This window comes from Giraffa tippelskirchi, chromosome 4 (genome assembly GCF_054371585.1).
Source record: "Giraffa tippelskirchi isolate mGirTip1 chromosome 4, T2T-mGirTip1v1.2.pri, whole genome shotgun sequence".
NCBI classification, from domain to species: Eukaryota; Metazoa; Chordata; class Mammalia; order Artiodactyla; family Giraffidae; genus Giraffa; species Giraffa tippelskirchi.
Window position 1 is genome coordinate 170,753,409 of NC_137278.1, and position 14,185 is coordinate 170,767,593.

General features: G+C 51.5%; 1 long non-coding RNA gene across 1 annotated transcript; it reads right to left on the minus strand.

The window, feature by feature from the left end:
• Window positions 1-2,069: 2,069 nt before the first annotated feature.
• On the minus strand, window positions 2,070-13,974 carry LOC145544992 (uncharacterized). The gene is made up of 4 exons (XR_014081781.1): window positions 13,887-13,974; window positions 4,888-5,068; window positions 4,561-4,716; window positions 2,070-3,430 (listed from the first exon to the last, which is right to left on the minus strand). It is a non-coding gene; the product is annotated as an uncharacterized LOC145544992 (long non-coding RNA).
• Window positions 13,975-14,185: the final 211 nt, after the last annotated feature.

Genomic DNA, 14,185 nt, shown 5'->3' on the forward strand with positions numbered 1-14,185 from the left:
AGTGGGTAGCCGTTCCCTTCTCCAGGGGATCTTCCCAACCCAGGGATCCAACCCAAGTCTCCTGCATTGCAGGCAGATTCTTTACCAGCTTAGCCACAAGGGAAGCCCAAGAATACTGGAGTGGGTAGCCTATCCCTTCTCCAGGGGATCTTCCAGACCCAGAAATTGAACCAGGGTCTCCAGCATTGCAGGCAGATTCTTTACCAATTGAGCTATGAAGGAAGCCACAAGTGACAGAGGTAGGATTTAAACCTGATGGGGCTGGCTCCCGAGACCACGTTCATACCCAGGATGCTCTTGGTGAGAAACCCTCAGAGATACTAAGGCTGATAGTGCGTGAAGAGGTAGGTTGGGGGAGAGCGGGGTGTCTCCCTCAGGGGTTACCACAAGGGAGGCGATGTGAAAGGCAGGGCAGGAGTGAGCTGTGGGGAGGGACAGAGTCCTCCCCTTGGCACACAACAGCATTCTTCCCTCACCTGGTCCTGCCTGGGCTTCTGAAAGTTAAGATGTGGGGCAAGCAGCCAGGTCCTTTCTACCCAACACAGGCCCTGCTCTAGACTGGTCTTCTCTTTGAGGTTCTCAAGAACCACAGTGACGGAGGATGTGGCAAAGGGCAGGACCATTCTATCTACTTTCCTTACCCTCCTCCTGACTTCTGGCCACCTCTGCCCCACGGCGTCTGGAGAGGGAAAGGGGAAGGCACAGATTTGGAAATCAGAAGCCAGGTCTCTATAGGCTCTCCCTCCCCTCCTCCACTCAGCTGGGGCAGGAGAACAGAGTGATTAGAACTGTGGGCTCTGGAGCCTGACTCGCTTTCAATGCCAGCTCTGTCACTTGGGCACATGGAGCTCCTAGGGAGGAGGACCCCAGCAGGGGGAAATTAAAGCTATTTGGGTAAAGACGGGGGTGAGGGGGAATGAGGTGAGGCTGACGAGTCCACTGGGAGGTGGTGCCGTATGAGGCGGCAAGAGCAGGTCTTGAAAGTTTGGGTGCCGAGGCCAGGGCATCTGATCTTGTCCTGTAGGCAGTGGGAGGCACTGCAAGGTCCTACACAGGGTAGAGGCTGGTCAGATTAGCATCTAATTTCTACAGACTCTGCTGTGTAACACGGAACAAGTGTCTCCTCTCCTCTATCAAGCGAGGCAGCTGGGCTTGTTGGTCCTAAGGTCCCATCTAGTTTCTGTATCTGGTTAAGAGGCAGGGCCTGGGCATGGGGTCAGCAGGGTGCCAATCCCCCCAGGAGGGGTCTCAGGGCCATGGGAAGACCCTCGTTCCCAAAGCACTGCTAGTGCAAGCACCACAGGGCAGAGTTCTCCATCCGGTGCTAGGATGGTCCGGTCCTCACCTTGATCTACTTTGTTCCCAGCCACACTCGTCTCTGTGGTCCTCCATTCATCCTGCAGCCCCAGGATTCTTCCTGGGGAGGGAACAGCCTTTGCTGAGTCATTGACTGCATGGGACAGGAGGCCTGGTTGTGTAACAAGACAGAGGAGCTTGAGGGGAGAGGGCAAAACCACCCTGCAGGAGACCAGTGCATCTGCTCTTGGAGGCGTGGGGTGGGGTGGGGCAGAGAGAGAGGGAGAAGAGAGAGAGGCAAGCAGGTGTTTTCAAAAAACTTTATGAAAACATTTATTTATTACTCATTTTTTGCATTTCAGAAATATTAGCCGTTCTGTGGCTATACTTACTTGAAAATAAGAGAAAAACCATACTTAGAACACAAAGGTAAAGAACACTAATCAAGATGTATTCATTAGCATGGAGTAGTTAGATGCTTACTGTATAGAATGGTTTCAAAACCCTTGAAAATACTCAAGAGACTTGACAATGGAGCCGGATTCTGTAAGCGAGTGGAAAGAAGCAGTGTGTTTAGCTTTTCTATTGTATTAACACATAAGCCCCTGTTAACCGCTGTGAAATCCCGGGGCATTATACACTCTCCTCAACCTCCTTAGTTTCCAAACTTGCCAATAGGTATCACATTATTGTGAAGTGTTATTTCAGCAGGAATTGTTTCTCTGACTACCTACTGTGCACTCCACAGGCATCTTGGAAAGATGCATTTAAAATTTTGTGCTATTTGATATTTTATTATGGAAATCACTAAACAGGATAATAAGCCCTCATGGACCCATCACCCAGCTCTGCCACTCTGGTTTCATGTCTTCCCCCCTCCATTTTTTTCCCCCAGGAATTGCATTGTTTCTCCCATACATAGAAAGATGTTTGAGTGTGGAGAGACATCTCCCTGGACCCTTCAGTACGGCTGGGTGGAGGCAGGCCTGGAAGTAGCAGCCTAGTTTCAGGTATAGGATGATGCTGTCTTGAACCCAGGAGGCAGGGTGAGAATGTGAACCCCTCGAAGACTCATTGAAATATTGGCACTCTTCCTCTAATCGTGGAACTGAGAGTGGATACAGGGCTGGGGCGTGGTCAAGGCTATTGCATCAAGGCTACTATATGACATTTAGCTCGTGACCTCTAGGATACCAAACCCCTGGGCTGTCAGAGCTGGAAGACCCTTAACCGCCACCCAGCATGTCCTCTCACTGGACAGAGGAAGAGACTCAGGCCCAGGAGGGGAACTGTCCTGTTTGAGGCCTCGCATCAAATCCGTCAGGACTCGGACTGAGAAGCCAGGGGCCTGGCTGTTTCCTGCTGGTTGTCCGTACAGTGTTTATGCAGCCCCTGTTGCATACAGGGTGCTGTCAGGGGCCCTGTGCATCCCAGGGCTTCAGTGGACATTGCAGAGGGCCAGGGACACTGTCACCCTGAGAAAGGTGGGGGGTTTCTTGTGCAGCATCTCCAGCTCCCCCTCCACCCAGGAGTGGCCTGGGGACCCCAAGATCTCTTCCTCGACCCCGGGCATCCATGGGAGCACTCGTTGTCCAGCTGAGGGATGCTCAGAGAGCGTTTGCCCCAGTCCCGCATATGATGGTCAACCAAGTCTTTCCTGCTCATGCAAACATACACCCTATGCTGCTTTCTCCTTAAATTCTCTTTTCCCTCCTTTCTCCTCTTCTCTTTATCAACCCACACGATTCTCCCCACCCCTTCTCTCCTCATTTCCCTCCTCCTCCTCTCATAAATTCTCTCCCCTGGGACTTTTTGCTGAGGGGTTGAATAAACAGGAAGAGAGAGAGGGAATAAATCACAAAGGAGTCTCTGGACAGGCTCTGGGAAGGTTTCCGACTCTGGAGACCATCACAAAAGAGCCTCGTGGCCTCTGCTTGGGAACCACAGCCTGGGTCTGGAGGGATGAGGGGCTGGGACCGGTGAGCAGTGGGGGACAGTGCCATCTGAGGTCAGCATCAGGCTAGTGAGCCACCACACGATCCTCAACGTGAAGCGAGGAGAGAGGTCCTGCTTGCCATTTTGCTGTGTGACCCTGGGCAAATCTCATCCCCTCTCTGAGCCTCAGTCTCCCCATCTGTAAAAGGAGGGGCTGGATTAGATGGCCGGGAGGGGTCCCCCTAGCCCTGATGCTGTAAGGCTCTGAGATTCTATCTTCCATACAACACAGGAGGCTTTGTACGGCCGGGCCTCGCTGAGCAGCCCTGAAGGTGGAGATCATGTAGATTTCAGTTTTCCACTGCTCCCAGAGGGCCTCAGGCAGAGCCCCCAGCTGCCCTAGGACATCCTTGAGGGGAATGAGGGTAAGAGGACCTGGTCCCAGCTGGAGGCCCACAGCTCAGCGCTGGCTCTGGCTAAACAACTTCCACTCCTGGCTTCCTTGGATTCTCCAGGTGAGCAGGGACACAGCCCAGAAGATAGGAATAGACATGTGGGCTTTTGGTTGATGGAGCTGACAACATCACCCCTCACTGCCAGACAGGCTGGGGACTTTGGGAAAACAGCCATAAATATGTGAGTGGTGGAGGGAGAGGAAGGGTGAGGAGACGGGAAGAAAGGAGAGAGAGAAAGGGCAGTGAGGTCTGGGGGAGGCCTGGATCATGGAGAGCCTGTTGTGTGCACATGCACCCTCTCCAGCCTCATTGTCTCAGCATCAGAGGCCGGGTGTACACAAAGATCTGTATCTGTCTGCAATTTCATCTGTGGGTCCCTGGGGGAGACGGTGTGAGTCTCTGTGTGTGGCTATCGGGGGGCAGTTTGATGCTTTGAGATGCATCTCCGAAGCTCTTTGCAACCATCAAAGCTCCGTGAGCTCAGAGACAGAGGGCTGCCCTGGAAGTTAGGAGATCCACATTCCAGCCTGGGGCCTGCCACAGCCTTGCAGGGCAGCCTTGGGCAAACCCCTACCCATCTGGGGCTTGAGAAGCCTCAGCGGCAAATAAGAATAGCAGCCAACTCTGATGGAGCACGTACTGTGTGGCAGGCCCTGTTCTGAGCATGTTACAGGTCAGAGCTGTCACATCTCTGTGTTACACATCGGGAAATGGACACACCCAGGAAGTGGAAGAACTGAGATTCCAGCCCAGGCAGCCTGGCTGGAAGAGTGAGCTCTTAACAGTGCAGTGATCCTGCAAGGGGCAGGGGGTGGGGGAGGAGGGCTGACCACACAAGGATGCGATTCATACTCCTGGAGGTCCCAGTGCAGACCTGTGGGCCTCGCTCTTCCCTCGCTGAGAACTGTGGCTCCCCTGCTCCCCTGGCCAAGGTGACTGGCTGGAATGCAACTCCTCTCCCTTGGGTATCCGGCAGGCCTGCGTTGATTTCTCAGGGTTCTTGGTGTTCCAGGATGCTAAGACTTGGTGTCTGAAACATACAGTCCAGAGCAATAAATGTCACAGGAGGAAGGATGGGACCAGGCTGCAGAGGAAAGAGACCAAGACATTCCAGATCTCCCCCTCCCCTGCCCCGTCCCTGATTCATCCCAGAGCCATCAGATATGCTGTCCTTCGATCCCAGAGGCCACCAGCTGCTTACCGGACTCTGGTTGGTGGTGGAACCTCTACTCCCCACGAAGCTAGAGGGTTGGTGATGCTGTGATGGAGTGTCTGTGTTGCTTTTCAAGTTAGCAAGCACATTCTCTTTCTGTCCTCCTCTCCTCAGTCCCTGGACATTCTGATTCAGCCAAAGGAGGGGAAGCAGGAGGAGTCAGGGACAGCTGGGGATGGGAAGGAGAAGTCCAGCTTGGTGACATTAGTCAGAATCGCCTGGCTTTTCCATTTCTAGATACAGGCATGGTCATAAAAACTGAGCAAATCCAGGCCTTGTGCTGGTCCCTGGTGGCCTGAGTTCTGCCTGTTCCCGGAGGCCAGGGGTGCAGACCGAGGGGAAGGGGTCAGCCGCTTTCCTAAAGCCACTTGTCAGGCTGCTGACCCCTGGGAGGCAGCATGGCGCCTGGAAGGGCTTGCTGGGTGCTGACCGCCTTGGAGGAAGGGGATGTCAGTCTCGGTGCTGGGAGGTGAGCGTAGAGAAGGGCAGAAATGGTCCCAAACTGGGAGAACATTGTAGTCTAGAGGTGGCAACAGCAAATTGGCAGAGCATTGAAACAAAGAGGGCAGGGCAGAGGTGGCCCAGGGGAGGCTGGGAGGATTTGGGAAACCCACCCCCCACCTAGCAACCTTAAAGCAGAAATCAGACTGAGCCACTTTCTGGCTTAAACTCTCACTAGTGTTAAAATGTTTAGTTGCTCAGTTGTGTCCAACTGTTTGCAACCCCATAGCCCGCCAGTCTCCTCTGTCCATGGAAATTTCCAGGCAAGAATACTGGAGTGGGTAGCCATTTCCTTCTCCAGGGGATCTTCCCGACCCGGGGATTGAACCTGGGTCTCCCGCATTGCAGGCAGAGTCTTTACTGTCTGAGCCACCAGGGAAGCACCCTAAACTCTCACTGGTGCCCCTTAAAATGGAACCCAAGCTCTTTCTCTCATCCTACAACCTAGGTCTACCCTTTCTCCAACCCCCGAACACACGGAGCTATTTTCCTATCAGGAAATCTCCCTGCCCTACACTGTGCCCTCATTCAGGGCTCTTATTAAGTGTCACCTCCTTGGAAGGGCCTTCCTTGATGACTCAACCCAAAGGGGTTCCTCTGACATTCTCTATGTCAGCCCCATCCCTCAATGGATAAAACTTGTTGCCATGTATAATTAGTTCAATCATCTATTTAATTATTTTTGCCTGTCTCCCACTATACTGTCACCTAAAACAGGGGCCATATGAGTGCTTAATAAATATTTGCTGATCATCAGCAAGATTGTATGTAGGAGGGATAATGGCTCCTCTGGCTTTGGAAGGTTGTGTAGGAACTGGGGAGGTGAAGAAAAGACATGCTTAGCTGTAATAATAGAAAACCCAACTATCAGTAACTTAAGCCACAGGACATCTATTGCTTGCTTAGTGAGATGTCTGAATGTAGATTGTCCTAAGGTTGATTCTGCAGCTTAATAATGTCATCTTTCCATCTGTCTTAGTCATTCAGGCTGCTATCAAAATCCATAGCCTGGGCAGCTTATAACAACTATCCAGAGGGTGGAAGTCCAAGATCAGAGTACCAGCATGCTTGGGTTCTGGGTGGTAGTCTGTTGACTTCTCCTTGTATCCTCACATGGCAGAAAGAGAGCATGAGGTCTCTTTTGTAAGAGCACTAATTGCATTCATGGGAGCTCCATCCTCATGACCTAATTACCTCTCAAGGTCCTAACTCCTAATTCCATCACATCGGGGATTAGGATTTCAATATCTGAAGATTTGGGGGATATAAACATTCAGTCCATTACATTGTCTTCCACTCTAGAACCCTCAGCATGTTGGTACTTGTCCTTAAGTGTGATTTCTCATGATCACAAGATGACTGCCACAGCTCCAGGCATCACATCCTCATTCAACAGTGTCCAAAACAGGAATAGAGGGAAGTGAGCAAAGGTGGCTTTCTCTTCCATCAGAGTGGACAAACTTTACCTTGAAGCATCCTATTACTCACCACATGCTTCAGGGATCCTTCTTTATATTATTATGACTCTGAATGGGGCCACATGCCCACTCAAGACCAGTGAGTGGTAAAGGACAGAGACTGCTATGAGAGCCTTAAACCAAGTGGGATTCATCTAATCACCTCTTAGGTTGTGTGTGATTCAATCTGAGGAGGTTCTGTCAGTGGGGAGGAGGGCAGACAATAGCAGTAGCTGCTTCATTGTCTCTTGGGAACTTCCCAGTGCACCACAGGAGGCAAGGGCTACCTCTCCTCGTCCCTAGAGCTTTAATTTTTTTCTTTTTTTTTTTGTCATTTGGGAAAACAAGGTTCAGAAATGTGTTCAACATCACATAGAAAACTAGAAGGAAATAGAACTTAGCCTCTATCTCTTATCCCAGAACCTAGGGTACCTCCCAGGGTGCCTGTGTGGCCTCTCTGAACACTGTTTCTTGTTTAATTGGCATCCTTCCCACTAAACTGTGAGATTCCCAAGTGCAGGGACCTTGAGTCTGCCCACACTCTGCCCCTGGCGCCTAGAACACAGTTTGCTGAATGGATGAATAAGTGGGTCTTCTGTGTATAGAACAGAGGACATCCTTGACCACAGTGTAACAGTCACGGCAGCAAGCACTTAGTGTGAAGCCTTTGGGCCCTTAGCTGGTACAGGATGATGGCATGATGATGAATTTTACTCATGTAAATCTGCCCCGTGGAAGAGCGTAAGCAAAAATGGAAGGTACGGCCAGTCCTCACGGTGGGTAGAAGTTTCCAAGGAGAAGGCGTCAGCTCTCAATCAGAGCTATTTGAAAATAAAATTGGCTGCTTCGTGAGGCAGTCAACTCTGTTTTTGGAGGTGATAAGCATCTCTTGGGCTGCATGCAATGCAGAATAAGGTAGAATCAAAGACCACTTGAAGATTATGCTTCTGAGATACGTTGACTTAAGAGTATGTCACAACAGCATCCACAGAATTCTCATAACAGGGCCCTGCTTTGATTTTAACAGCAGAGGAAACTGAAAAACAGAAAAGTGAGGTAACATGCCAAGTCACACAGTTTGTTTGTGGTAGAGACAGGATGAGAATGCAGGCCTTTAAGTCTTCTGGCCCCTTCTCCTGCCTCCTTAGAGATCTAAGTCTCTGTGATCTTAATGGTTTTGACTCTAGCAATGTAAGGGTGTATTTCTCTAAGATTCTATGACTCAGAGCCAACTCTGTGATTCTAAGCACCTATGATGCTGCCCTCTGTTTCGGGGATCCAGTGTGCTCCTGCTCTGTTATTAAACTTGACTTAGTTAAAAATGATTGGCTTGTTTTAATTTCTGTTACTTTGTATGGAAGAAAAAAATACCACCCCAAACCCCAGCAGATGCTGGCCCTGTCTCCCAGCTTGCAGGTCCAACCATCCATCCTGGAGCTGCTGTCAGTGATCTGCCTGGTATCATGACAATGCAGGGGAGCTGTCAGAATCCTTGGATTGGACCAGACTCCAGCCAGTGCTGCACCAGGAGGGGGCTTGGGGGCTCCCTCATGGCCACCCAGCTAGGTGGGGACTGCTGTGGGGTTGCTGCTCTGTGGATGAGAAAGGGGGTGGGAGGGAAGAGGCCCAGAGAAAGCAGGGGACAGTGGGGGGGACCAGAGATGGTGGGTGTGCTAGCAGGCAGCAGGTTCTTCCAAGGGTCCATTCCTGAAGACCCCCACTAGAGGCCCTGAGACGTGAAGCCATGGCAGGCTCCGGGTGATGAGCCTGCCAATTCACACACCTCCCTGCAGCAGACAGAGAACAGGCTGATGGGGAGCCTTCCACACACCAGCCCCAGGCGAGGCCCTCTGCATCTATCGATTCCTTTAATCAGCCACCCTGTTTCTAGGGCAGCAGTGCCCTGCACGTGGGTTTGGTCCCTCCCATCCGCCTTCCAAGAGCATCAATCTCTGGCTTCTTGAAGCTCCCATCTCTTCCCCTCTGTGGGATGGCTCCCAGAGGGCTCCCCTCCCCTCCTCCTCTACATGCTCTTCCTCAGTAGGTTTGTGCATCCCCTGCTTGTAGCCCCATGTCTAAGTGGATGCTCCCACATCCCCAGCCCTGGCCCAGCCCTCCTGGGTCCAGGCCTGTGCCTGAAGCCTCATACTTGATGTCTTCCCTGGGCGGTCATGAATGCACCTCCTACTCAACCGTGAGCCTGAACTCAGGTGAGGTTTGCCTATCACCTCTGGACCCACGTGTGCACTAACCAGTCCATACCCTTGGCAGTCACAGGCTTCTCATCCTCCCTACACTCTGTCAAGTGTTGAGACTAAGAGTTTCATTAAAAGCATTACTAGGGACTTCCCTTGTGGTCCAGTGGCTAAGACTCTGTGCTCCCAATGCAGCGGACCCTGGTTTGATCCCTGGTCAGGGAACTAGATTCTGCATGCTGCAACTAAAGATCCTGTAGGATGCAAAGAAGATCTGGTGGAGCCAAATAAATAAATATTTTTAGAAAACCATTACTGACCTCAGAGAAACATGGTGATATAATGATACTATTCTTTTTCTCCATTAATGAATACTTGAAGTGAAACTATTATCCATATAGTCCTTTAGAGAGAGTCCATACAATCCTTTAAAATTGCAAAACATTCTAAAACTGGAAAATTTTGGAAACACTTCACTACACCAATCACAGTGTCATTCATTTACTATTTGTTGGCTCGTGTGCCAGCATTTATCATTCACGTGCCAGCACTGGGGCTAGAGATAAGTCAGTGAACAAATGAGTGTGGTCTCTGCCCTCACAGAGCTTATATTCCAACATGGAGACAGATAGTAACACTCCAGGTAGATATGTGTTAAGCTCCCACTAAGAACTATGTGCTCTTCTAAGTGCTTGACTGCATCAGCCCATATAACTCTCACAGCAGTGCCACAAGAAGGTCATTTGACTGGCTTGTTGCACAGATAAGGAGACTAAAGCAGCACAGAGAGATGCAGGAACTTGGCCAAGGCCACACAGCTGATGCGAGAGAAAACTTTGTAAACTCATGCAGTCTAATTCTCGAGTCCATGCTCTTGGCCAAGGCTCTCTCAGGAGGCAAGCAATGATATAAATAAAGTGTGCAATCACAAGCTGTGATAAGTTCTGGGGAGGAAAAGCACCGGGTGCTGAGGAGCAAAGAGAGAGGCTCAGCCTAGTCCCAGGGGCTGGGAAAGGCATCTTTGATGAAGGGCTACCTCAGTGGAGACCGAGAGAGTGAGTGGACATAAACCAGGAGAACAGTTGTGGAAAGGACACCATGGGCAATGGAAAGAGTCTGTGCAAAGGCCCTGAGGCAGCCAAGTTCAGCATAGGGAGAACAGGTCAAGCTAGTGTAGCAAAAATAAAATAAGAGAATATGTAGATGGTGGGAAGTGATGTGGGGTGCAAGAGGATGGACACTGGGAGCAAGGAGATTTGGGGAAGGTGAGGCTGGAGCCCTCAGGCATGAGACTTTAGATTTTATCCATCCTGCATCAGGAAGGGTCGATAGCAGGGTCAGGTCCAGGTGACACCCACGTTCCCCCTTCCCCAGGGGGACACAGGCAGCTGGTGGCACGGTGGGATTTAGGGGGCTTGTAGAGCCTCGGCTGGTCTAAACAGGCTCCATCAGTCACCCTGAAAGTCCACCACTGCTGAGTCTGTCCTCGGGCTGGTGAGAAGCAATCCCTGACGTCTGGTCTGGAAAGTCAGACATCCCCGAGAGGAATAAAGCCCGGAGCCTTTGTCAAGTGCTACCTCGATGACCAGCGTCTCCATCGAGAATAAGCCCCTGCTCAGCTCCAGTGAGAGGACTCTGCCAGGACACAAGGTGATGGGGAGGCAGCTGAGTGATGGACTGCTGTGCGGGGGACCCAGGCCCCGGGGCGGCTAAGCCCAGTGATGTTTCCAAATTGGGAGCAATACTCCCCACGTAGAAACAGGAGGGTCTGGGAAGGCTTCCCAGCAGAGGTGATATTTGAACTGGACCCCAGGCTCACCAGGTGAAAAGGGGGAAAGGCATTGCAGGTGGAAGGCCCAGCATGGGGCACGGGAAGATGCACTGGGGTCATGGAGAGAAGGGCAGGGAGCTTCTGCAGTCCTCAGAGACCCTCACCCAAGTATGGGTCTGGGGAGGTGGGCTTTTGAATCCAGGAGATGACTGAAATCATCATCTTCATTTAATAGACGGGGACATTTTTCAAAAGAGTTTGTATTTTATTATTATTATTATTGGCTGTGCTGGGTCTTTGCTGTTGTGCCCGGGCTTTCTCTAGTTGTGCTGAGCGGGCTTCTCATTGCGGTGGCTTCCCTAGTTGTGAAGCACGGGGTCTAGGGCACATGAGCTTCAGGAGTTATGTCTCATGGGCTTCATTGCCTCATGGCATCTGGAATCTCTCCTGGACCAGGGATCAAATCCATGTCTCCTGCATTAGCAGGTGGATTTTTTTTAACCACTGGACCACCAGGGAAGTCCCAGATGGAGAAGTTCAGCTCAGAGTTTAACTGATTTTTTCCCAAGGGCACTCTGAAGAGGTGGGATCCAAACTGCATGACTCTAGAGGCGGGGCTCAGAACCTCCAAGATACATCACTTCCCATGTATAGAAAATACCCCTGAGAAGCTGGACAGGTATTGACAAGGCAGTGGGACACTGGAAGGTTCTAGTCCCGACAGCCACTCACTCTGCAGGTCTCTTCCCTTCTCTAACCTCACGTCCCTCATTTGCAAACAGAACAGCCTTTTCTCCATCCCAGGCTGCTGTGAAAGGCCAAGGAGATGACAGAGGCCACAAGCCTTTGGGACAGAGACCCTGGCAGGGCCTGGGAGGGCCGGCTCCTGGGAGGGCAGAAGCTGCCAGATAAGGTGGGCTGAAGGAGGCTGGGAGGAGGGCCCTGAGATGGATGAGGCTATCCCTCCCCATCCTCCCCCTGCCGGACCAGTGTAATCAGGGCTATCCATCACCCTCCCTGGGGCCATGGCAGCCTGCTCGGCAGCACAGCGACACTATTGCCAGCTCATCCATATTTCATCAGCCTGGAGAGAGAAGAGTGAGGGAACAAGGGAGGGAAGGAGGGAGCCAGAGGGAACCTATCCACCAAGCATGCCAGCCTTCTCACTCCAGCCAGCCCCTCAGTACAGGCTCCATCCACTGGTCCAAGCCACAGGCCAGGCGTCCTTACTGGAGTCGCTCTGTGGTGTGGGGAGATGAGACATAACAGAGACATAATGATGGTGATGGTGATGATGATGATGATGATGATGATGATGGTGATGACAACAGTGATGATAATGGCAATGATGGTGAAGATGATGGCAATGATGGTGATGATGATGGCAATGATGGTGATGATGACGGTGCCAATAATGACAGTGATGCTGCTGCTGATGATGATAATAGTGATGGCGATGATTTGTTATCACATTGGAGCACTTGCCTGGTGCCAGGCTGTGTGTAAACACTTTGTGTACTGCATTTTCTCATCCTCTAAATTACCCCATGAGGAGGGGTCTGTCATGACCCTCATGTATAGATGAGGAATTTGAGGCTCAGAGTAGTAAGTAGCCTGCCTGAGACTCAGCTAAGACATGGCCAAGCTGAGATTCAACTCTCATTCACTAGGGCCCCAGCGTCTGTGCTGTAATCCCAACCATCACTCTTCCCTGCATGGGTTCAGAATCAGCGGACTTGGGTTCGAATCCTGGGTCTATCACTCCCTGGCTGAGCAACCTTGGGCAATGTTTTCACCCTCTGTGTGCTAAGTCTCTTCAGTCGTGTCCAACTCTTTGCGACCCCATGGATTGTAGCCTGCCAGGCTCCTGTGTCCAAGTTGATTCTCCAGGCAAGAATACTGGAGTGGGTTGCCATTCCTTCCTCCAGGGGATCTTCCCAACCCAGGGATCGAACTCACATCTCTTTATATCTACCTGCATTGGCAGGTGGGTTCTTTACCACTAGTGCCACCTGGGAAGCCCTCTAAGCCTGTAAGATGCCTTGTGCAGCTGCTCAGAGCCTTTGGTAAATTACTGTGGCTCAGAGCTAGCTCCCCCTCCCCGCACCCCAAACCCTTCAAGTCTGCTCAAACGCCACTGCAAGGCCTGGCCTGACCACCTCTCTTTAAATTGCAACTGCCCCATTCCCCTTGCTCTGTGCTCCTTGTCCTACCTTCCATGTCCCATATCACCGCTTCATCTATTCATTTACTGCTTTCTCTGTGGTTGGCAGGTAAGCACCGGAAGGCAGGGGTCCCTGCTCCACTGTATTCCACACGTTAGGACAGAGATGGTGAAGGACAGGGAATTCTAGCATGCTGCAGTCCGTGGAGTCTCAAAGAGTCAGACACGACTGAGCTCCTGAACAACAACAGGACAGCACCAGGATGAGCAGTTCACATGGGTTTTCTTAGGGAATGAACGCATGATGGGTGTTCTCTTTCCCTTCCTCAGGGGCCTCTTAGAGGCTGGAGGACCCAGGGGATGAGATTTAGCTGGCAGGGTTGGGATGAGCTGGAGAGGCTGGGAGGGAAGTATTTCCAAAAGGGGAAGAAAACACACTAGGGGGACTTCCCTGGTGGTCTGTGGTTAAGAATCTGCCTTGCAACATAGGGAATGACATAGGTTCAATCACGGGTCGACACCCAGATCCCACATGCTTCGGGGCAACTAAGCCAGCACGTCACAACTGTGGAGCCTGCACTATAGGTCCTGAGTGCTGAAACTAAGATCCGACACAGCCAAATAAATAAAAGAACTTATTTTTTTAAAAAGAGAAAACACACTGAGTTCTGGGGTCAGGAGATGCAGTGAGGTATGGGGTTGGAATGGGTTTCTCCAGAGCAGGGCATCGGCGAGTCTGTTTGCCATTTCAGATTTGTCTCCTAGCCACCTTCCCACCCCTCAGCTGCAGAGGGTCCATCAGCCTGGCCCAGAGCCTGCCCTTAGCCCTCGTCTGCACCCCCAGTTCCCTCCTCTCCCAAAGGCCACTCAGATGGGCCCTTGCTGCTCCCACATCTTACTTTACTCTGATTTCCTGCTCAGCCCTTCCCGGGGTCGGGCATCCCCATGCTCCTCAGTAACGGTGTCAATTTAATAAAAGGTCATTCCAACCCCAAGTCATAAATGTCAGAACTTCACGGACTCAGAGATTCCAATCCTCTGAGGAGGGAACGAGCTCAGAAAGGAGTGACCACTCGAGTTGAACAGTGAGGTCAGCCCAGTCCTGTGTCCCAGGCTCAGTGGATGAGGAGTCCCAGCGCACCACCCACGCCATTCTCTGCACCTCTCCAGCTCTTGGCTTCTGTAAATGCAGCCTGGC